Source organism: Oncorhynchus keta, chromosome 34 (assembly GCF_023373465.1).
Source record: "Oncorhynchus keta strain PuntledgeMale-10-30-2019 chromosome 34, Oket_V2, whole genome shotgun sequence".
Lineage (NCBI taxonomy): Eukaryota > Metazoa > Chordata > Actinopteri > Salmoniformes > Salmonidae > Oncorhynchus > Oncorhynchus keta.
The window spans coordinates 1,576,223-1,593,722 of NC_068454.1; the positions used below are offsets into that span (position 1 = coordinate 1,576,223).

The 17,500-nt window shown below is 45.6% G+C and overlaps 1 protein-coding gene and 1 long non-coding RNA gene across 6 annotated transcripts in view; one reads left to right on the forward strand and one right to left on the reverse strand.

The window, feature by feature from the left end:
• Positions 1–17,500, forward strand: part of LOC118381802 (partitioning defective 3 homolog B-like) — a 414,310-nt gene that overhangs the window by 234,394 nt on the left and 162,416 nt on the right. The gene's annotated exons all lie outside the window — the stretch shown is intronic.
• Positions 6,500–7,137, reverse strand: LOC127914930 (uncharacterized). The gene is made up of 3 exons (XR_008089446.1): positions 7,011–7,137; positions 6,771–6,960; positions 6,500–6,719 (listed from the first exon to the last, which is right to left on the reverse strand). It is a non-coding gene; the product is annotated as an uncharacterized LOC127914930 (long non-coding RNA).

Below are 17,500 nucleotides of genomic sequence, written 5' to 3' on the forward strand. Positions count from 1 at the left end.
TAAACACCTCTGCTTTTGCGGGGTATCACGATCTCTTTCAATAATGGCAGGAAACACCGCCATGTTTAGTTTTGCCCAACCTTGGTCAAGGCCCAGACACGGTCTCAATGGTGATAGCTGAGCTGACTACACTGACTGTGCTAGTGGCAGACTCCACTATGCTGGCAGGCTGGCTAACAGAGGAGATAGAGGAGATAGAGATAGAGGAGTTAGAGCCCTGTCTATGTTGGCAGATAAGATGAGAGCACCCCTCCAACTAGGATGGAGTCTGTCACTCCTCAGCAGGCCAGGCTTGGTCCTGTTTGTGGATGAGTCCCAGAAAGAGGGCCAATTTTCTACAAATTCTATATTTTGGGAGGGGCAGAAAACAGTATTCAACCAGCGATTGAGTTGTGAGACTCTGCTGTAGAGCTCATCACTCCCCCTAACTGGGAGGGGGCCAGAGACAATTACTCGATGCCGACACATCTTTCTAGCTGATTTACACGCTGAAGCTATGTTGCGCTTGGTGATCTCTGACTGTTTCATCCTAACATCGTTGGTGCCGACGTGGATAACAATATCCCTATACTCTCTACACTCGCCAGTTTTAGCTTTCTCCAGCACCATCTTCAGATTAGCCTTAACGTCGGTAGCCCTGCCCTCTGGTAAACAGTGTATGATCGCTGGATGATTCGTTTTAAGTCTAATACTGCAGGTAATGGAGTCGCCAATGACTAGAGTTTTCAATTTGTCAGAGCTAATGGTGGGAAGCTTTGGCGTCTCAGACCCCGTAACGGGAGGAGGAGAGACAAGAGAAGACTCGGCCTCTGACTCCGACCCGCTGCTTAATGGGGAAAACCGGTTGAAAGTTTCTGTCGGCTGAATGAGCGACACCGGTTGAGCGTTCCTACAGCATTTCCTTCCAGAAACCGTGAGAAAGGTGTCCGGCTGCGGGGACTGTGCCACGGGATTTATACTACTATCTGTACTTACTGGTGGCACAGATGCTGTTTCATCCTTTCCTACACTGAAATTACCCTTGCTCCAGACTCTACTCTCTCCAGACTCTACTCTCTCCAGACTCTACTCTCTCCAGACTGTACTCTCTCCAGACTCTACTCTCTCCAGACTGTACTCTCCCCAGACTCTACTCTCTCCAGACTGTACTCTCTCCAGACTCTACTCTCTCCAGACTGTACTCTCCCCAGACTCTACCCTCTCCAGACTGTACTCTCGCCAGACTCTACTCTCTCCAGACTGTACTCTCGCCAGACTCTACTCTCTCCAGACTGTACTCTCCCCAGACTCTACTCTCTCCAGACTGTACTCTCGCCAGACTCTACTCTCTCCAGACTGTACTCTCTCCAGACTGTACTCTCTCCAGACTCTACCCTCTCCAGACTCTACTCTCTCCAGACTCTACTCTCTCCAGACTCTACTCTCCCCAGACTCTACCCTCTCCAGACTCTACTCTCTCCAGACTGTACTCTCTCCAGACTCTACTCTCTCCAGACTGTACTCTCTCCAGACTGTACTCTCTCCAGACTGTACTCTCTCCAGACTCTACCCTCTCCAGACTCTACTCTCTCCAGACTCTACTCTCTCCAGACTCTACTCTCCCCAGACTCTACTCTCTCCAGACTCTACTCTCTCCAGACTCTACTCTCTCCAGACTCTACTCTCTCCAGACTGTACTCTCTCCAGACTCTACTCTCTCCAGACTGTACTCTCCCCAGACTCTACTCTCTCCAGACTGTACTCTCCCCAGACTCTACTCTCTCCAGACTGTACTCTCGCCAGACTCTACTCTCTCCAGACTGTACTCTCTCCAGACTGTACTCTCTCCAGACTCTACCCTCTCCAGACTCTACTCTCTCCAGACTCTACTCTCTCCAGACTCTACTCTCCCCAGACTCTACCCTCTCCAGACTCTACTCTCTCCAGACTGTACTCTCTCCAGACTGTACTCTCTCCAGACTGTACTCTCTCCAGAGTGTACTCTCTCCAGACTCTACTCTCTCCAGACTGTACTCTCTCCAGACTCTACTCTCTCCAGACTGTACTCTCCCCAGACTCTACCCTCTCCAGACTCTACCCTCTCCAGACTGTACAGGTTGGTTGGACAGTAGAGTCGAGGTGTCGATTAGTAAATGGTATGAAGTGTAGGAGGTGGTGATTGAGGCTGTGCTGAGTGCTGTGATGGCTCCCAGCGGGTAGAGGCCCAGAACCAATCATCATCCCTAGGCATTAGACAGGTGGGTTTAATCGTCTGTCAGAGGAACAAGGGAGACTCAGTATTCATAGCTGTGAGATGAGCTGTCTGCCGATGAAAGACGACCTCTTTACCTTCCACATTTATCTCTCAGTTCAATTCAAGGGGCTTTATCGGCATGGGAAACATGTTATCATTGCTCTTTATTAGCATGGGGAAACAGATGTTAACATTGATCTTTATTGTCATGGGAAACATATGTTAACATTGCTCTTTATTGACATGGGAAACAGATGTTATCATTGATCTTTATTAGCATGGGGAAACAGATGTTTACATTGATCTTTATTAGCATGGGGAAACAGATGTTATCATTGATCTTTATTAGCATGGGGAAACAGATGTTAACATTGCTCTTTATTAGCATGGGGAAACAGATGTTAACATTGATCTTTATTAGCATGGGGAAACAGATGTTAACATTGCTCTTTATTAGCATGGGGAAACAGATGTTAACATTGCTCTTTATTAGCATGGGGAAACAGATGTTAACATTGCTCTTTATTAGCATGGGGAAACAGATGTTAACATTGCTCTTTATTAGCATGGGGAAACATATGTTAACATTGCTCTTTATTGTCATGGGAAACATATGTTAACATTGCTCTTTATTGACATGGGAAACATGTTATCATTGCTCTTTATTAGCATGGGGAAACAGATGTTAACATTGATCTTTATTGTCATGGGAAACATATGTTAACATTGCTCTTTATTGTCATGGGAAACATATGTTAACATTGCTCTTTATTGACATGGGAAACATGTTATCATTGCTCTTTATTAGCATGGGGAAACAGATGTTAACATTGATCTTTATTGTCATGGGAAACATATGTTAACATTGCTCTTTATTGACATGGGAAACAGATGTTATCATTGATCTTTATTAGCATGGGGAAACAGATGTTTACATTGATCTTTATTAGCATGGGGAAACAGATGTTAACATTGATCTTTATTAGCATGGGGAAACAGATGTTATCATTGATCTTTATTAGCATGGGGAAACAGATGTTAACATTGCTCTTTATTAGCATGGGGAAACAGATGTTAACATTGATCTTTATTAGCATGGGGAAACAGATGTTAACATTGCTCTTTATTAGCATGGGGAAACAGATGTTAACATTGCTCTTTATTAGCATGGGGAAACAGATGTTAACATTGCTCTTTATTAGCATGGGGAAACAGATGTTAACATTGCTCTTTATTAGCATGGGGAAACATATGTTAACATTACTCTTTATTGTCATGGGAAACAGATGTTAACATTGATCTTTATTGACATGGGAAACAGATGTTAACATTGCTCTTTATTAGCATGGGGAAACATATGTTAACATTGATTTTTATTAGCATGGGGAAACATATGTTAACATTGCTCTTTATTAGCATGGGGAAACATATGTTAACATTGCCAAAGCAAGTGAAGTAGATAATAAACAAAAGTGAAATTAACAATAAAAATGAACAGTAAAGCCCCTATACAGCCCCTATACAGCCCCTATACAGCCCATATACAGCCCCTATACAGCCCCTATACAGCCCCTATACAGCCCTATACAGCCCCTATACAGCCCTTATACAGCCCCTATCCCTATACAGCCCCTATACAGCCCCTATACAGCCCCTATACAGCCCCTATACAGCCCTATACAGCCCCTATACAGCCCTTATACAGCCCCTATACAGTCCCTATACATTCCCTATACAGCCCCTATACAGCCCCTATACAGCCCTATACAGCCCCTATACAGCCCTATACAGCCCCTATACAGCCCTTATACAGCCCCTATACGGCCCCTATACATTCCCTATACAGCCCCTATACAGCCCCTATACAGCCCTATACAGCCCCTATACAGCCCTATACAGCCCCTATACAGCCCTTATACAGCCCCTATACAGTCCCTATACGCCCCTAAAGCCCCTATACAGCCCCTATACAGCCCCTAGATACAGCCCCTATACAGCCCCTATACAGCCCCTATACAGCCCTATACAGCCCCTATACAGTCCCTATACAGCCCCTATACAGCCCCTATACAGCCCTTATACAGCCCCTATACAGCCCCTATACAGCCCCTATACAGCCCCTATACAGTCCCTATACAGCCCTTATACAGCCCCTATACAGCCCCTATACAGCCCCTTATACAGCCCTTATACAGCCCCTATACAGCCCTATACAGCCCCTATACAGTCCCTATACAGCCCCTATACAGCCCCTATACAGCCCTTATACAGCCCCTATACAGCCCCTATACAGTCCCTATACAGCCCCTATACAGTCCCTATACAGCCCTTATACAGCCCCTATACAGCCCCTATACAGCCCCTATACAGCCCCTATACAGCCCCTATACAGCCCCAGCCCCCTATACAGTCCCTATACAGCCCCTATACAGCTCCTATACAGCCCCTATACAGCCCCCTATACAGCCCCTATACAGCCCCTATACAGCCCCTATACAGCCCCTATACAGCCCCTATACAGCCCCTATACAGTCCCTATTTAGCCCCTATAAAGTCCCTATACAGCCCTTATACAGCCCCTATACAGCCCCTATACAGCCCCTATACAGCCCCTATACAGCCCCTATACAGCCCCTATACAGCCCCTATACAGCCCCTATACAGTCCCTATACAGCCCCTATACAGCCCCTATACAGCCCCTATACAGCCCCTATACAGCCCCTATACAGCCCCTATACAGCCCCTATACAGTCCCTATACAGCCCTTATACAGCCCCTATACAGCCCCTATACAGCCCCTATACAGCCCCTTATACAGCCCTTATACAGCCCCTATACAGCCCTTATACCTTCCCTATACAGCCCTTATACAGTCCCTATACAGCCCCTATACAGCCCCTATACAGCCCCTATACAGTCCCTATACAGCCCCTATACAGCCCCCTATACAGCCCCTATACAGCCCCTATACAGTCCCTATACAGCCCCTATACAGCCCCTATACAGCCCCTATACAGCCCCTATACAGCCCCTATACAGTCCCTATACAGCCCATATACAGCCCCTATACAGCCCCTATACAGCCCCTATACAGTCCCTATACAGCCCCTATACAGCCCCTATACAGCCCCTATACAGCCCCTATACAGCCCCTATACAGCCCCCTATACAGCCCCTATACAGCCCCTATACAGCCCCTATACAGCCCCCATACAGCCCCTATACAGCCCCTATACAGCCCCCTTTACAGCCCCCTATACAGCCCCTATACAGCCCCCTTTACAGCCCCCTATACAGCCCCTATACAGTCCCTATACTTCCCTATACAGCCCCCTATACAGCCCCTATACAGCCCCTATACAGCCCCTATACAGTCCCTATACAGCCCCTATACAGCCCTATACAGCCCCTATACAGCCCCTATACAGCCCCTATACAGCCCCTATACAGCCCCCTATACAGTCCCTATACAGGCCCTATACAGCCCCCTATACAGCCCCTATACAGCCCCTATACAGCCCCTATACAGCCCCTATACAGTCCCTATACAGCCCCAATACAGCCCCTATACAGCCCCTATACAGCCCTATACAGCCCCCTATACAGCCCCTATACAGCCCCTATACAGCCCTATACAGCCCCTATACAGCCCCTATACAGCCCCTATACAGCCCCTATACAGCCCCTATACAGCCCCCTATACAGTCCCTATACAGCCCCTATACAGCCCCCATACAGCCCCTATACAGCCCCCTATACAGCCCCTATACAGTCCCTATCAGGAGGATCTGAGGATCTCCGTACCAGTGGTGGGTGCCAGTCTTTCAGCCGTACAACTCAGCCGTACAAGTCAAGTCGTTGGTTATTGTCACATGGTCTCAGCAGCTCTGTCTTGTAGATGATCGTCTGTCTGTCCTTCAGGTCCCCACTGCCACCAGGCAGCTTTCCAGTCCATGTCTCTGTCCCAGCGTAGAGCGTAATGTTGATCTGTTTCTCTCCACCATGTTTATCCGGGGTTTATCACAGTGCTTATGGGCCTGCTGTGTCTAATGCTCTGCCCAGCTGGAGACCGACTGAGGCGCATTAGAATGGAGAAACAACAGCCCTGTCAATTAACATCACAGTTTTTTATTAAATATTTGATTTTATTAAACCGTCCCACCTCATCAGAGGACACCATTTTTCCCCTCGTTTATACAGATTTTCTGCTACATGTACAACCAGTTGACTTTGTCCTCTATAAAGCAGTCACAACAGCCCATCCCACCTATCACCATAGACCTCAGCTCTTTAATCCCTCCCCCTCAGCCCATCCCACCTATCACCATAGACCTCAGCTCTTTAATCCCTCCCCCTCAGCCCATCCCACCTATCACCATAGACCTCAGCTCTTTAATCCCTCCCCCTCAGCCCATCCCACCTATCACCATAGACCTCAGCTCTTTAATCCCTCCCCCTCAGCCCATCCCACCTATCACCATAGACCTCAGCTCTTTAATCCCTCCCCCTCAGCCCATCCCACCTATCACTATAGACCTCAGCTCTTTAATCCCTCCCCCTCAGCCCATCCCACCTATCACCATAGACCTCAGCTCTTTAATCCCTCCCCCTCAGCCCATCCCACCTATCACCATAGACCTCAGCTCTTTAATCCCTCCCCCTCAGCCCATCCCACCTATCACCATAGACCTCAGCTCTTTAATCCCTCCCCCTCAGCCCATCCCACCTATCACTATAGACCTCAGCTCTTTAATCCCCCCCCTCAGCCCATCCCACCTATCACCATAGACCTCAGCTCTTTAATCCCTCCCCCTCAGCCCATCCCACCTATCACCATAGACCTCAGCTCTTTAATCCCTCCCCCTCAGCCCATCCCACCTATCACCATAGACCTCAGCTCTTTAATCCCTCCATAATAAACCATAATAATCCATAATAAACCCCAGGAAGAGTAGCTGCTGCCTTCACAGGAACTAATGGGGATCAATCTCTATTCTGGTTGGTGTCTCTCCTCTCTCCTCTCTCTATTCTGGTTGGTGTGTCTCCTCTCTCCCCTCTCTATTCTGGTTGGTGGCTCTCCTCTCTCCCCTCTCTATTCTGGTTGGTGGCTCTCCTCTCTCCCCTCTCTATTCTGGTTGGTGTGTCTCCTCTCTCCCCTCTCTATTCTGGTTGGTGTCTCTCCTCTCTCTTTTCTGGTTGGTGTCTCTCCTCTCTCCTCTCTCTATTCTGGTTGGTTTCTCTCCTCTCTCTTTTCTGGTTGGTGTCTCTCCTCTCCCCTCTCTATTCTGGTTGGTGTCTCTCCTCTCTCCCCTCTCTATTCTGGTTGGTGTCTCTCCTCTCTCCCCTCTCTATTCTGGTTGGTGTCTCTCCTCTCTCCCCTCTCTATTCTGGTTGGTGTCTCTCCTCTCTCCCCTCTGTATTCTGGTTGGTGTCTCTCCTCTCCCCTCTCTATTCTGGATGGTGTCTCTCCTCTCCCCTCTCTATTCTGGTTGGTGTCTCTCCTCTCTCCCCGCTCTATTCTGGTTGGTGTCTCTCCTCTCTCCCCGCTCTATTCTGGTTGGTGTCTCTCCTCTCTCCCCTCTCTATTCTGGTTGGTGTCTCTCCTCTCCCCTCTCTATTCTGGTTGGTGTCTCTCCTCTCCCCTCTCTATTCTGGTTGGTGTCTCTCCTCTCCCCTCTCTTTTCTGGTTGGTGTCTCTCCTCTCCCCTCTCTATTCTGGTTGGTGTCTCTCCTCTCTCTTTTCTGGTTGGTGTCTCTCCTCTCTCCTCTCTCTATTCTGGTTGGTTTCTCTCCTCTCTCTTTTCTGGTTGGTGTCTCTCCTCTCCCCTCTCTATTCTGGTTGGTGTCTATCCTCTCTCTATTCTGGTTGGTGTCTCTCCTCTCCCCTCTCTATTCTGGTTGGTGTCTCTCCTCTCTCTATTCTGGTTGGTGTCTCTCCTCTCCCCTCTCTATTCTGGTTGGTGTCTCTCCTCTCTCTATTCTGGTTGGTGTCTCTCCTCTCCTCTCTCTATTCTGGTTGGTGTCTCTCCTCTCCTCTCTCTATTCTGGTTGGTGTCTCTCCTCTCCCCTCTCTATTCTGGTTGGTGTCTCTCCTCTCCTCTCTCTATTCTGGTTGGTGTCTCTCCTCTCCCGTCTCTATTCTGGTTGGTGTCTCTCCTCTCCTCTCTCTATTCTGGTTGGTTTGCTTGAGTTTAGGATGTGTTTAGTGTGTTTCCTCTGTGAGATGGTTTAAATGTGACAGTTAGACTGAGACACTAGCCGTCTGTGTTGTTCTGTCCGTACGGCATCCAGTAGTGTCCAAACCTTTGACTGGTATTGTATATGTATATATCATTTTGCTATTCTAACACTTTTGACGGTGATCGGGGTCATTTGCCAATAACCATCGTCCAAAATCCCATGACCGACTAATCCCTACCTGCCCCCAGACAGATCTCTCATGTAGGTATAAATACTCTGCATCCCAAATCGCACCCTATTCCCTATATGCTCATAGTGCACCGTTTGGGACATATCCACCAGAGACTAGAGCTGCTACTGTAAAGTAATCAAGTGGGTCATATCCACCAGAGACTAGAGCTGCTACTGTAAAGTAATCAAGTGGGACATATCCACCAGAGACTAGAGCTGCTACTGTAAAGTAATCAAGTGGGTCATATCCACCAGAGACTAGAGCTGCTACTGTAAAGTAATCTATACACCAGAGACTAGAGCTGCTACTGTAAAGTAATCAAGTGGGTCATATCCACCAGAGACTAGAGCTGCTACTGTAAAGTAATCAAGTGGGACATATCCACCAGAGACTAGAGCTGCTACTGTAAAGTAATCAAGTGGGACATTTTCATTTGGAGCTGGGTCCTGGTAGGGGGTTCGACTTTAAATCTCTCTCTTCTCTCTCTCAACCACCCTCCTCTCTATCTCTTCTCTCTCTCAACCACCCTCCTCTCTATCTCTTCTCTCTCTCAACCACCCTCCTCTCTTTCTTCTCTCTCAACCACCCTCCTATCTCTCTCTCAACCCCTCTCCTCTCTCTCTCCTCTCTCTCAACCCCCTCCTCTCTCTCTTGTCTCTCTCAACCCCCCTATCTTCTTCTCTCCTTCTCAACCCCCCTCTCTCTTCTCTCTCTCAATCCCCCTCCTCTCTCTCCCTTCTCTCTCTCAACCATCCTTCTCTCTCTCTTTCTTCTCTCTCAACCCCCCTCCTCTCTCTCCCTTCTCTCTCTCAACCATCCTTCTCTCTCTCTTTCTTCTCTCTCAACCCCCCTCCTCTCTCTCCCTTCTCTCTCTCAGCCATCCTTCTCTCTCTTTCTTCTCTCTCAACCCCCTCCTCTCTCTCTTCTCTCTCTCAACCCCCCTCCTCTCTCTCTCTCTTCTCTCTCTCAAACCCCCTCCTCTCTCTATTCTCTCTCTCAACCCCCTCCTCTCTCTCTTCTCTCTCTCTCAACCCCCCTCCTCTCTCTCCCTTCTCTCTCTCAACCATCCTTCTCTCTCTCAACCCCCTCCTCTTTCTCTCTCTTCTCTCTCTCAAACCCCTCCTCTCTCTATTCTCTCTCTCAACCCCCTCCTCTCTCTATTCTCTCTCTCAACCCCCTCCTCTCTCTTTCTTCTCCCTCAACCCCCCTCCTCTCTCTCTCTTCTCTCTCTCAACCCCCCTGCTCTCTCTCTCTCTTCTCTCTCTCAAACCCCCTCCTCTCTCTATTCTCTCTCTCTCAACCACCCTCCTCTCTCTCTTCTCTCTCTCAACCCCCTCCTCTCTCTCTCCTTCGCTACACTCGCATTAACATCTGCTAACCATGTGTGTGACAAATAAAATTTGATTTGATTTGATCTCTCTCAACCCCCTCCTCTCTCTCTTCTCTCTCTCAACCCCCTCCTCTCTCTCTTCTCTCTCTCAACCCCCTCCTCTCTCTCTTCTCTCTCTCAACCCCCTCCTCTCTCTCTTCTCTCTCTCAACCCCCTCCTCTCTCTCTTCTCTCTCTCAACCCCCTCCTCTCTCTCTCTTCTCTCTCTCAACCACCCTCCTCTCTCCTCTCTCTGTGCATTACATAGGGAATAGGGTGCTATAGGGCCCTTGTCTAAAGTAGTGCACTACATAGGGAATAGGGTACCATAGTGCCCTGGTCTAAAGTAGTGCACTACATAAGGAATAGGGTACCATAGTGCCCTGGTCTAAAGTAGTGCACTACATAGGGAATAGAGTGCTGCTCTCTGGCATCTGTTGTCTGTTACTTCCTGACAAGATGAGACTCAGAGAAAAGAGGTGTATAAATGGCCTCAATTACAGGCCAGTGATTTACAGGATAAGATAGAGAACGGCTTCCCAAACAACACAGCCAATCCCAGCCCCTGTTACATGTGATTCTATTGAAGAAGTTGATGGCGTCTGTGTCTATCTGAAAATGTATTTGGTATTTATTAGTCGCTACAAAAGCAGCAGCTACTCTTTCTGATTTCCACATGAAACATGAAACACGAAACATAATCCATAGTACATAACATTATTAGTCAATAACTGATATACATTTAAAACTTCACACACAGCCTGCATATCAGTACATACACATAATATCTAGATCTAATACTTTCCATGTAGTCATGTGACCTGGGTTACCAGAGAGTTCCATGTAGTCATGTTACCTGGGTTACCAGAGAGTTCCATGTAGTCATGTGACCTGGGTTACCAGAGAGTTCCATGTAGTCGTGTTACCTGGGTTACCAGAGAGTTCCATGTAGTCGTGTTAGCTGGGTTACCAGAGAGTTCCATGTAGTCATGTTACCTGGGTTACCAGAGAGTTCCATGTATTCGTGTTACCTGGGTTACCAGAGAGTTCCATGTGGTCATGTTACCTGGGTTACCAGAGCGTTCCATGTAGTCATGTTACCTGGGTTACCAGAGCGTTCCATGTAGTCATGTTACCTGGGTTACCAGAGCGTTCCATGTAGTTATGTTACCTGGGTTACCAGAGAGTTCCATGTCGTCATGATACCTGGGTTACCAGAGCGTTCCATGTAGTCATGTTACCTGGGTTACCAGAGAGTTCCATGTAGTCATGTTACCTGGGTTACCAGAGAGTTCCATGTAGTCATGTTACCTGGGTTACCAGAGAGTTCCATGTAGTCATGTTACCTGGGTTACCAGAGCGTTCCATGTAGTCATGTTACCTGGGTTACCAGAGCGTTCCATGTAGTCATGTTACCTGGGTTACCAGAGAGTTCCATGTAGTCATGTTACCTGGGTTACCAGAGCGTTCCATGTAGCTGTGTTACCTGGGTTACCAGAGAGTTCCATGTAGTCATGTTACCTGGGTTACCAGAGAGTTCCATGTAGTCATGTTACCTGGGTTACCAGAGAGTTCCATGTAGTCATGTTACCTGGGTTACCAGAGAGTTCCATGTAGTCATGTTACCTGGGTTACCAGAGAGTTCCATGTAGTCGTGTTACCTGGGTTACCAGAGAGTTCCATGTAGTCATGTTACCTGGGTTACCAGAGAGTTCCATGTAGTCATGTTACCTGGGTTACCAGAGAGTTCCATGTAGTCATGTTACCTGGGTTACCAGAGAGTTCCATGTAGTCATGTTACCTGGGTTACCAGAGAGTTCCATGTAGTCGTGTTACCTGGGTTACCAGAGAGTTCCATGTAGTCGTGTTACCTGGGTTACCAGAGAGTTCCATGTAGTCATGTTACCTGGGTTACCAGAGAGTTCCATGTAGGTCGTGTTACCTGGGTTACCAGAGAGTTCCATGTAGTCATGTTACCTGGGTTACCAGAGCGTTCCATGTAGTCATGTTACCTGAGTTACCAGAGAGTTCCATGTAGTCATGTTACCTGGGTTACCAGAGAGTTCCATGTAGTCATGTTACCTGGGTTACCAGAGAGTTCCATGTAGTCATGTTACCTGGGTTACCAGAGCGTTCCATGTAGTCATGTTACCTGGGTTACCAGAGAGTTCCATGTAGTCGTGTTACCTGGGTTACCAGAGCGTTCCATGTAGTCATGTTACCTGGGTTACCAGAGAGTTCCATGTAGTCATGTTACCTGGGTTACCAGAGCGTTCCATGTAGTCATGTTACCTGGGTTACCAGAGCGTTCCATGTAGTTATGTTACCTGGGTTACCAGAGAGTTCCATGTCGTCATGTTACCTGGGTTACCAGAGCGTTCCATGTAGTTGTGTTACCTGGGTTACCAGATAGTTCCATGTAGTCGTGTTACCTGGGTTACCAGAGAGTTCCATGTAGTCATGTTACCTGGGTTACCAGAGAGTTCCATGTAGTCGTGTTACCTGGGTTACCAGAGAGTTCCATGTAGTCATGTTACCTGGGTTACCAGAGCGTTCCATGTAGTCATGTTACCTGAGTTACCAGAGAGTTCCATGTAGTCATGTTACCTGGGTTACCAGAGAGTTCCATGTAGTCATGTTACCTGGGTTACCAGAGAGTTCCATGTAGTCATGTTACCTGGGTTACCAGAGCGTTCCATGTAGTCATGTTACCTGGGTTAGTTAATACTGTGTGTTTCCCAGCCTCTGTTCTGGACCTGGGGACTGTGAAGAGACCTCTGGTTGTATCTCTTGTGTTGCCAACCGCTTCAACAGACAGTTCAGTTCCTTCAACACATCAATACCTCACACATAGACCAATAGCGATGCAGTCAACACATCAATACCTCACACATAGACCAATAGTGATGCAGTCCATCTCTCCTCAACTTTGAGTCAGAAGAGACTGAGGGGCGGCAGCGTAGCCTAGTGGTTAGAGCGTTGGACTAGTAACCGGAAGGTTGCGAGTTCTAAACCCCCGAACTGACAAGGTACAAATCTGTCGTTCAGGCAGTTAACCCACTGTTCCCAGGCCGTCATTGAAAATAAGAATGTGTTCTTAACTGACTTGCCTCGTTATAAAGGTAAAATTAAAAAAATTAAAACATTATTGACCCTTTCCCTCTGTGTAAATCTAAATGCCACACGTGCTGCTTTGTTCTGGACCGACTGCATCTGACCTATGTCCTACTTTGTTCCACATGACCACACAGCTGGGCAGTAGTTCAGGCACAACGAAACGAGGGCCTGTAAGACCTGTCTGGTTGACTGAGATGTCAAGAAGACAGAGCAACGCCCTATCATAGACAGACCTCCTTCCTATTTTAGCAACTGTTGAGTCTCCAATGTTGTGACCATGACAGATTGCTACGTAGGGTGACACCCAGCTGTTTAGTCTCCTCAACTTGTTGTAAGACCTGTCTGGTCGACTGAGATGTCAAGATGTCAAGAAGACAGAGCAACCGTTGAGTCTCTAATGTTGTGACCATGACAGATTGCTACGTAGGGTGTTGAGTCTAATGTTGTGACCATGACAGATTGCTACGTAGGGTGTTGAGTCTCTAATGTTGTGACCATGACAGATTGCTACGTAGGGTGTTTAGTCTCCTCAACTTGCTCAGTAGCTGCGTTAATTCAATAATACATTTAAATTAGGTTTAGCGTTGAGCAAAGGATTTGTCCCAAAAATGATGCATTTTGTTTTTTTTAGATACAGTATTTAGCACCAGCCTATTGCAGCCTACGCGATAGTTATAAAACTGACTGGAGCTCTATGTTACGGGGGTCGGGGGTCAGCTATTTATTTGTACTGTTTTTTGCCGACGCGTCCTACTGTTGAGTCGTCAGTTTACACAGACACACAGGCTTTATTCAAGGTCATTGGAAGGTCATTAGTAAAAACAGAAAACAATAATGGTCCTAGCCGGCTGCCCTGCGGTACACCACACTCAACCCGAATTTGAGGCTTCCATGAAGGAATCCCCTCTGTGTTATATTAGACAGGTTGCTCTCAATCCAAAATAAAGCAGAGGATGCAAAGGCATAACACCTACGTTTTTTCAGCGATATGTTATGATCATTGACATCAGCTCCCACAATCTTCTTACTATCAATTTCTTTCAGACAATTAAAAAAAAAATGTATCATCCTTTAAAAAAAAAAATGTTTACTTGGCAAGTCAGTTAAGAACAAATTCTTATTTACAATGACGGCCTACCCCGACCCTATGGGACTCCCAATCACGGCCGAATGTGATACAGCCAAACCCAACTTTGAGAAATTATCAGCAGACCGAGCTTACTTCAATTACGAGATGGCTAAATGTTGCAGACCATGTTTTTCTCCATTAGGAGGACAAAGGTTGTAGACCATTGCTGAATCTTTTAACCAACCACACCACGTGGTTAAACTCTTAGACTATCGATACCGACAGAATGAGAACAAGTCTTTGATATTAATTACTAGTCTGCAGCTAGGAATTCGGTATCATTGGATGCGAAGAACGACAACCGCCGAAACATCCATTCTACAACAACATGAATGAATGTCACTCTGAACTATCCCCTCTAACCACAACCGAGAGAGAGAGGGAGAGAGACGGACAATTCTACCAAAGACAAACTTTTCACCAGCGATCAAGACGACACACTGAGCCTAAATATATATATTGATTGCAATTGTTCCCGAATGAGTGAGTGTTCATGTGTAAAGGATTAGCATTTCAATTGTTATAATTATTAACTCTGTAGTGACTTCTTAGTCGACCCCCATTTCCCATTTTGTCTAACAAGCCGCCATGCCAGTTTACCCCACTAGGGGCACATTCTCATTTCATGTAACCACATTTACCTTGTTTGTTTGTTTATGCATTTCTGTGAATTACTTAGTAATAAATAAACGATTTAAGACAATTGGTGTATGGATGACTCATAGTGAAGACTGGGTTCGTGCAGATAACCAACCATTCACGACGTTTGGAATGAGACTAACATGTGTATGGATGACTCATAGTGAAGACTGGGTTCGTGCAGATAACCAACCATTTACAACGTTTGGAATGAGACTAACGTGTGTATGGATGACTCATAGTGAAGACTGGGTTCGTGCAGATAACCAACCATTCACGACGTTTGGAATGAGACTAACGAGAGGTACAGTAAAAAAAATGCATTAATTCAAAGACGAATTGATCACATAAAATATCTGAAAACTTATTTTAGGAAATTATAACTTTGTAATCTGAATATTTTTCCTTGGTGCCCCTACTTCCTAGTTAATTAGGTACGTGATTAATCAGTTGATTGCGTAATAACTAATTACAGATAATCTTTGTTAAAAACTATCAGTGTTCAGTTAATGATAGTAAAGACACGACAGAAGTTTACACCTTAGTCAAATACATTTAAACTCAGTTTTTCTGCAATTCCTGACATTTAATCCTAGTAAAAATTCCCTGTCTTAGGTCATATAGGATCACCACTTTTATTTTAAGAATGTGAAATGTCAGAATAATAGTAGAGATAATTATGTATTTCAGCTATTATTTATTTAATCACATTTCCAGTGGGTCAGAAGTTTAGATACACTCAATTACTATTTGGTAGCATTGCCTTTAAATGGTTTAACTTGGGTCAAACATTTTGGGAAGCCTTCCATAAGCTTCCCACAATAAGTTGGGTGAATTTTGGCCCATTCCTCCTGACAGAGCTGGTGTAATTGAGTCAGGTTTGTAGGCCTCCATGCTCACACACACTTTTTTCAGTTCTGCCCACACATGTTCAATAGGATTGAGATCAGGGCTTTGTGATGGTCACTCCAATACCTTGACTTTGTTATCCTTTTGTTAGTATGCTTGGGGTCATTGTCCATTTGGAAGACCCATTTGCAACCAAGCCTTAACTTCCTGACTGATGTCTTGAGATGTTGCTTCAATATATCCACATAATTTTCATTCCTCATGATGCCATCTATTTTGCGTAGTGCACCAGTCCCTCCTACAGCAAAGCACCTCCACAACATGATGCTGCCACCCCCGTGCTTCACGGTTGGGATGGTGTTCTTCGGCTCCAGTTTTGGAGTGGCCTTACACCTTTATATTGCACCTTTATTTAACCAGGTAGACAAGTTGAGAACAAGTTCTCATTTACAATTGCGACCTGGCCAAGATAAAGCAAAGCAGTTCGACAGATACAACGACACAGAGTTACACATGGACTAAAACAAACATACAGTCAATAATACAGTATAAACAAGTCTATATACAATGTGAGCAAATGAGGTGAGAAGGGAGGTAAAGGCAAAAAAGGCCATGGTGGCAAAGAAAATACAATATAGCAAGTAAAACACTGGAATGGTAGATTTGCAATGGAATAATGTGCAAAGTAGAAATAAAAATAATGGGGTGCAAAGGAGCTAAATAAATAAATAAACTTGTTTTACTGTGGATAAAGATACTTTTGTACCGGTTTCCTCCAGCATCTTCACAAGGTCCTTTGCTGTTGTTCCGGGATTGATTTGCACTTTTCACATCAAAGTACGTTCATCTCTAGGAGACAGAACGCGTCTCCTTCCTGAGCGGTATGACGGCTGCGTGGTCCCATGGGGTTTATACTTGTGTACTATTGTTTGTACAGATGAATGTGGTACCTTCAGGCGTTGGTAAATTTTTCCCGATGATGAACCAGAGTTGTGGAGGTCTACAATTATTTCTGATGTCTTGGCTGATTTATTTAGATTTTCCCATGATGTCAAGCAAAGAGGCACTGAGTTTGAAGGTAGGCCTTGAAATACATCCACAGGTACACCTCCAATTGACTCTAATTATGTCAATTAGCCTATCAGAAGCTTCTAAAGCCATGACATAATTTTCTGGAATTTTCCAAGCTGTTTAAAGTCACAGTCAACGTAGTGTATGTAAACTTCTGACCCACTGGAATTGTGATACAGTGAATTATAAGTGAAATAATCTGTCTGTAAACAATTGTTGAAAAATAACTTGTGTCATGCACAAAGTAGATGTCCTAACCGACTTGTCAAAACTATAGTTTGTTAACAAGACATTTGTGTGTTTGAAAAACAAGTTTTAATGACTCCAACCTAAGTGTATGTAAACTAGTTTTAATGACTCCAACCTAAGTGTATGTAAACTAGTTTTAATGACTCCAACCTAAGTGTATGTAAACTAGTTTTAATGACTTCAACCTAAGTGTATATAAACTAGTTTTAATGACTCCAACCTAAGTGTATGTAAACTAGTTTTAATGACTCCAACCTCAGTGTATGTAAACTAGTTTTAATGACTCCAACCTAAGTGTATGTAAACTAGTTTTAATGACTCCAACCTAAGTGTATGTAAACTAGTTTTAATGACTCCCACCTAAGTGTATATAAACTAGTTTTAATGACTCCAACCTAAGTGTATGTAAACTAGTTTTAATGACTCCACCCT